General features: G+C 40.9%; 1 non-coding gene across 1 annotated transcript; it reads left to right on the top strand.

Moving 5' to 3' along the window:
- Nucleotides 1-7,157: 7,157 nt before the first annotated feature.
- TRNAV-UAC (transfer RNA valine (anticodon UAC)) lies at nt 7,158-7,230 on the top strand. The gene has a single exon. It is a non-coding gene; the product is annotated as a tRNA-Val (tRNA).

The raw sequence follows: 7,230 nt of genomic DNA, 5'->3' as shown, positions 1-7,230 counted from the left end.
CCGCTTGGAGTAACCCTTGCTTGATGTGTTTTTAAAAGAAGCCAAGATGAACAGAGCTGGGATCAGGAAACACTTTGCTACCTACCCCGGTGTCATCCTGGGGACGGATAACAATGGCGTATTTTTGAATGTGCTTGATGCAAATCTAGCTGTGAAGTGTACAACTAGGGCACAAGTGCTGCCACTGAATGGGTGGGTGTGTGTGGGGCACAATTTTTTGAAAAAAAGGGAGGCTCCGCTTGTAGTAACCCTTGCTTGATGTGTTTTTAAAGAAGCCAAGATGAACAAGTCATGGTTCAGCAAAGACTTTGCTACCTACCCTGGTGTCATCCTGGGGACGGATAACAATGGCGTATTTTTGAATGTGCTTGATGCAAATCTAGCTGTGAAGTGTACAACTAGGGCACAAGTGCTGCCACTGAATGGGTGGGTGTGTGTGGGGCACAATTTTTTGAAAAAAGGGAGGCTCCGCTTGGAGTAACCTTGCGGTGTTTTACATGATTTCAGAAGGGCGTGCCATGCCTATATCTGTGTGTCCTCCTCTTTTTCCTTGTCCAGCTGTTTTGTTTTCGCATGAGTATATGTCCTTGTCACTTTCCCATGTGTTTGCGTTGTGTTGTGAGTTGTTTGTCACCTTTTGGACACCTTTGAGGGTGTTTTCTAGGTGTTTTTATGTGTTTGTGAATGCCTGCCATTGTTTCCTATGCAGTTCGAGTTCGGTTCGTCGAACGTTCGACGAACCAAACTCGAACGGGGCCCCCGTTCGGCGAACCGACCTCGAGCCGAACCGGGACCGGTTCGCTCATCTTTACTCAGCATACTCCATCCAGGACTGTATGCAGAATTTTTTTGCCCACCAAAAAAATGACGTGGGCTTCGCCATATTTTTGTATGCTAGCCAGGTACAGCAGGCAGCCACGGGCTGCCTCCAACCCCCAGTTGCCTATTTGTACCCGGCTGGGAACCAAAAATATAGGGAAGCCCGTTTTTTTTAATTATTTCACTTATTTCATGAAATAATTAAAAAACAAATGACGTGTGCTTCGCCCCATTTTTGTGTCCAGCCGGGTACAACTAGGCAGCTGGGGATTGGAATCCGCAGCACAGGTTAGCCCGAGGTTTCTGGGCGCCTCTGCTGCGAATTTCAGTCCGCAGCCGTCCCAGAAAATGGCGCTCTCATAGAAGCGCCATCATCTGGCGCTGTATCCAACTCTTCCAACAGCCCTGGAGCCGGGTGGCTTGTTGGGTAATCATGAGTTAATACTGGCTTTGTTTTACGAGCCAGTATTAAGCCAGAGATTCTTAATGTCAGGCACGTTTGACCCGGCCATTAAGAATCTCCAATAAAGGGTTAAAAAAAACACCACACAGAGAAAAAAATACTTTAATAGAAATAAATACACAGACACATTAGAGACTCCATCTTTATTTCCCCCTGTCAGCCCTCCACGATCCTGCTCTTCTGTCTTCTTTCTTTCTAGTGTAGTAGTAGTGACGATTGTAGTGAGGATGAGTTTACCCAGCTCATCACTTGGGGCTGGGGAACCTCATCCTCACTACAATCCTCACTACAGTCGGGAAGCAGCGTGCAGCCTTCACTCCGTGAGTGATCAGTGCTGGCTGTCAGCGGTAACAGTGGTAACGCTGACAGACGCGTTACCATAGCAACGGTGTTCTCGGAGCCGCGGTTAGCGGTGACGTCACCGCTAACTGCGTTGCTATGGCAACCTCCGTTAATGACCGGCTGTGTCAGCCGGTCCCTAACGGAACGGGGAGTCGACCGTGTGCTAGAGCATGTCGCCGGTACACGGCGATACACATATGTGCACCGTGTACCGGAGAGATGCACTCGCAGGTCCTACATGACGTGTCATAGTCATGTGACCAGTCTGTAGCCAATGAGATAATAGCCACGTGACTGGTCACATGGCTATTTTGACGTCACAATAGGTCCTGCATCACTGCTGCAGTGCCAGTCACCGGGAGGATTCAGCCATCATCGGATGGAATAGCGGCAGGAGACAGAGTGCAGAAGGGATCGCGGGGACCGGTAAGTGTTATGGCAATGTTTATTAACTGTTTGTGTACATTTAAAATGCATTTTTATGTGTTTGTGATTGCCTCCCATTATAGCCTATTGGTTCGAGTTCGGTTCGTCGAACGTTCGACGAACCGAACTCGAACGGGATCCCCGTTTGGCGAACCGACTCGAGCCGAACCGCGACCGGTTCGTTCATCTCTACTTAACACGCAGAAGGTCCTGGGTTCAATCCCCAGTGAAACCAATCTGTTCTTAGTGTTGAAATAATACGCTATCCAACTACAATATATGAAGTTCTCGGCTTTGTTGTCGAATGACGGGATGTTTTGGCTTCCATCACAAACAGAACTACAAATTATTTTTTTTTTTCCCCTGGCGGTCAAAACTCGTCTCTAAATGCCATTACTTTGCAAGATTTCACAGGTTTCATAGTGGAGTCGTCATCACGTCTACTTCACACGCAGAAGGTCCTGGGTTCAATCCCCAGTAAAAACAAGCCGTTTTCGCTGTTGAAGTAATTTGCTATCAACCATTAACATATGAAATTCTTTGTTTTGTTGCCAACTGATAATATATTTTGGCTTCCATCAACAAGAGAACTACGATTTTGGGTTTCTTTTTTATTGACCATTTTAGCAGAAAACATAATCCCATATTATAAAAATCCTGTTTGTTTCAAAATATATAGTTCCTTTAAATACAAAAGCAAACAACTAAACTATGTGGAAAAAAGTAACACATTCAATGTAAACTTCCTTTTAAGCAAAATCCCTTTGTAGGAATAAAACTGGTAAAATATGTATTAAAAATTGTAAATGTTTTATTAACCAAAAATACTTTCCTTCAGCAATAAAAAGGCCCCGTCAGTCACAATTCTGCTCTGCTAGCCAATACACTGTAACTTTCCATCAGGTTTCATAGAGTAGTGGTCATCACGTCTGCTTAACACGCAGAAGGTTCTGCGTTCAATCCCCAGTAAAACCAATCTGTTCTTGGTGTTGAAATAATACTCAATTAAACTACAATATATGAAGTTCTTGGCTTTGTTGCCGAATGATGGGATGTTTTGGCTTCCATCGCCAACAGAGCTACGAATTTGTTTTTTTTTTCCCTGGCGGTCAAAACTCGTCTCTAATTGCCATTACTTTGCAGGTTTTTAAAGGTTTCATAGGGTAGTGGAAATCACGTCTGCTTTACACGCAGAAAGTCCTGGGTTCAATCCCCAGTGAAACCCATGTGCTCATGGTGTTGAAATAATCCCCTATCAACCTGCAGTAAATAAAGTTCTTGGCTTTGTTGCCGAATAACGGGATGTTTTAGCTTCCATCACCAACAGAGCTACGAATTTGTTTTTTTTCCCCTGGCGGTCAAAACTCGTCTCTAGTTGCCATTACTTGGCAGGATTTCAAAGGCTTCATAGTGTAGTGGTCATCACGTCTGCTTCACACGCAGAAGGTCCTGGGTTCAATCCCCAGTGAAACCAATCTGTTTTTGGTGTTGAAGTAATTTCCTATCGACTTGTAATATGTGAAATTCTTGGTTTCGTTGCCAAATGACAATACATTTTGGCTTCCATCACAAAGAGAACTACGATTTTGGGTTTCTTTTTTATTGACCATTTTAGCAGAAAACATAATCCCATATTATAAAAATCCTATTTGTTTCAAAATATATAGTTCCCATAAATACAAAAGCAAAAGACCAAACTATGGAGAAAAAAGTAACACATTCAATATAAACTTCAATTTAAGCAAAATCCCTTTGTAGGAATAAAACTGGAAAAATATGTAATAATAATTGTAAATGTTTCGTTAACCAAAAATACTTTCCTTCAGCAATAAAAAGGCCCCGTCAGTCACAATTCTGCTCTGCTAGCCAATACACAGTAACTTTTCGTCAGGTTTCATAGTGTAGTGGTCATCACGTCTGCTTAACACGCAGAAGGTCCTGGGTTCAATCCCTAGTGAAACCAATCTGTTCTTAGTGTTGAAATAATACGCTATCCAACTACAATATATGAAGTTCTCGGCATTGTTGCCGAATGACGGTATGTTTTGGCTTCCATCACAAACAGAACTACAAATTTATTTTTTTTTTCCTCTGGCGGTCAAAACTCGTCTCTAAATGCCATTACTTTGCAGGATTTCACAGGTTTCATAGTGGAGTGGTCATCACGTCTACTTCACACGCAGAAGGTCCTGGGTTCAATCCCCAGTAAAAACAAGCCGTTTTCGCTGTTGAAGTAATTTGCTATCAACCTGTAACATATGAAATTCTTTATTTTGTTGCCAACTGATAATATATTTTGGCTTCCATCACCAAGAGAACTACGATTTTGGGTTTCTTTTTTATTGACCATTTTAGCAGAAAACATAATCCCATATTATAAAAATCCTGTTTGTTTCAAAATATATAGTTCCTTTAAATACAAAAGCAAACAACTAAACTATGTGGAAAAAAGTAACACATTCAATGTAAACTTCCTTTTAAGCAAAATCCCTTTGTAGGAATAAAACTGGTAAAATATGTAATAAAAATTGTAAATGTTTCATTAACCAAAAATACTTTCCTTCAGCAATAAAAAGGCCCTGTCAGTCACAATTCTGCTCTGCTAGCCAATACACAGTAACTTTCCATCAGGTTTCATAGAGTAGTGGTCATCACGTCTGCTTAACACGCAGAAGGTCCTGCGTTCAATCCCCAGTAAAACCAATCTGTTCTTAGTGTTGAAATAATACTCAACTAAACTACAATATATGAAGTTCTTGGCTTTGTTGCCGAATGATGGAATGTTTTGGCTTCCATCCACAACAGAGCTACGAATTTGTTTTTTTTTCCCTGGCGGTCAAAACTCGTCTCTAATTGCCATTACTTTGCAGGCTTTCAAAGGATTCATAGTGTAGTGGAAATCACGTCTGCTTTACATGCAGAAGGTCCTGGGTTCAATCCCCAGTGAAACCCATGTGTTCTTGGTGTTGAAATAATCCCCTATCAACCTGCAGTATATAAAGTTCTTGGCTTTGTTGCCGAATGATGGGATGTTTTGGCTTCCATCCCCAACAGAGCTACGAATTTGTTTTTTTTTTCCCTGGCGGTCAAAACTCGTCTCTAATTGCCATTACTTTGCTGGCTTTCAAAGGTTTCATAGTGTAGTGGAAATCACGTCTGCTTTACACGCAGAAGGTCCTGGGTTCAATCTTCAGTGAAACCCATGTGTTCTTGGTGTTGAAAAAATCCCCTATTAACCTGCAATATATAAAGTTCTTGCCTTTGTTGCCGAATAACGGGATGTTTTAGCTTCCATCACCAACAGAGCTACGAATTTGTTTTTTTTCCCCGGCGGTCAAAACTCGTCTCTAATTGCCATTACTTTGCAGGATTTCAAAGGTTTCTTAGTGTAGTGGTCATCACGTCTGCTTCACACGCAGAAGGTCCTGGGTTCAATCCCCAGTGAAACCAATCTGTTTTTGGTGTTGAAGTAATTTCCTATCGACTTGTAATATGTGATATTCTTGGTTTCGTTGCCAAATGACAATACATTTTGGCTTCCATCACAAAGAGAACTACGATTTTGGGTTTCTTTTTTATTGACCATTTTAGCAGAAAACATAATCCCATATTATAAAAATCCTATTTGTTTCAAAATATATAGTTCCTTTAAATACAAAAGCAAACAACTAAACTATGTGGAAAAAAGTAACACATTCAATGTAAACTTCCTTTTGAGCAAAATCCCTTTGTAGGAATAAAACTGGTAAAATATGTAATAATAATTGTAAATGTTTCATTAACCAAAAACACTTTCCTTCAGCAATAAAAAGGCCGCGTCAGTCACAATTCTGCTCTGCTAGCCAATACACAGTAACTTTTTGTCAGGTTTCATAGTGTAGTGGCCATCATGTCTGCTTAACATGCAGAAGGTCCTGGGTTCAATCCCCCAGTGAAACCAATCTGTTCTTAGTGTTGAAATAATACGCTATCCAGCTACAATATATGAAGTTCTTGGCTTTGTTGCCGAATGACGGGATTTTTTGGCTTCCATCACAAACAGAACTACATATTATTTTTTTTTTTCCCCTGGCAGTCAAAACTCGTCTCTAAATGCCATTACTTTGCAGGATTTCACAGGTTTCAAAGTGGAGTCGTCATCACGTTTACTTCACATGCAGAAGGTCCTGGGTTCAATCCCCAGTAAAAACAAGCCATTTTCGCTGTTGAAGTAATTTGCTATCAACCTGTAACATATGAAATTCTTTGTTTTGTTGCCAACTGATAATATATTTTGGCTTCCATCACCAAGAGAACTACGATTTTGGGTTTCTTTTTTATTGACCATTTTAGCAGAAAACATAATCCCATATTATAAAAATCCTGTTTGTTTCAAAATATATAGTTCCTTTAAATACAAAAGCAAACAACTAAACTATGTGGAAAAAAGTTACACATTCAATGTAAACTTCCTTTTAAGCAAAATCCCTTTGTAGGAATAAAACTGGTAAAATATGGAATAAAAATTGTAAATGTTTCATTAACCAAAAATACTTTCCTTCAGCAATAAAAAGGCCCTGTCAGTCACAATTCTGCTCTGCTAGCCAATACACAGTAACTTTCCATCAGGTTTCATAGAGTAGTGGTCATCACGTCTGCTTAACACGCAGAAGGTCCTGCGTTCAATCCCCAGTAAAACCAATCTGTTCTTAGTGTTGAAATAATACTCAATTAAACTACAATATATGAAGTTCTTGGCTTTGTTGCCGAATGATGGGATGTTTTGGCTTCCATCCACAACAGAGCTACGAATTTGTTTTTTTTTTCCCTGGCGGTCAAAACTCGTCTCTAATTGCCATTACTTTGCAGGCTTTCAAAGGATTCATAGTGTAGTGGAAATCACGTCTGCTTTACATGCAGAAGGTCCTGGGTTCAATCCCCAGTGATACCCATGTGTTCTTGGTGTTGAAATAATCCCCTATCAACCTGCAGTATATAAAGTTCTTGGCTTTGTTGCCGAATGATGGGATGTTTTGGCTTCCATCCCCAACAGAGCTACGAATTTGTTTTTTTTTTCCCTGGCGGTCAAAACTCGTCTCTAATTGCCATTACTTTGCTGGCTTTCAAAGGTTTCATAGTGTAGTGGAAATCACGTCTGCTTTACACGCAGAAGGTCCTGGGTTCAATCCCCAGTGAAACCC

The sequence above is a fragment of the Anomaloglossus baeobatrachus genome, chromosome 2, assembly GCF_048569485.1.
Source record: "Anomaloglossus baeobatrachus isolate aAnoBae1 chromosome 2, aAnoBae1.hap1, whole genome shotgun sequence".
Taxonomy (NCBI): domain Eukaryota; kingdom Metazoa; phylum Chordata; class Amphibia; order Anura; family Aromobatidae; genus Anomaloglossus; species Anomaloglossus baeobatrachus.
This window is presented reverse-complemented; position numbering and strand designations above follow the sequence as displayed.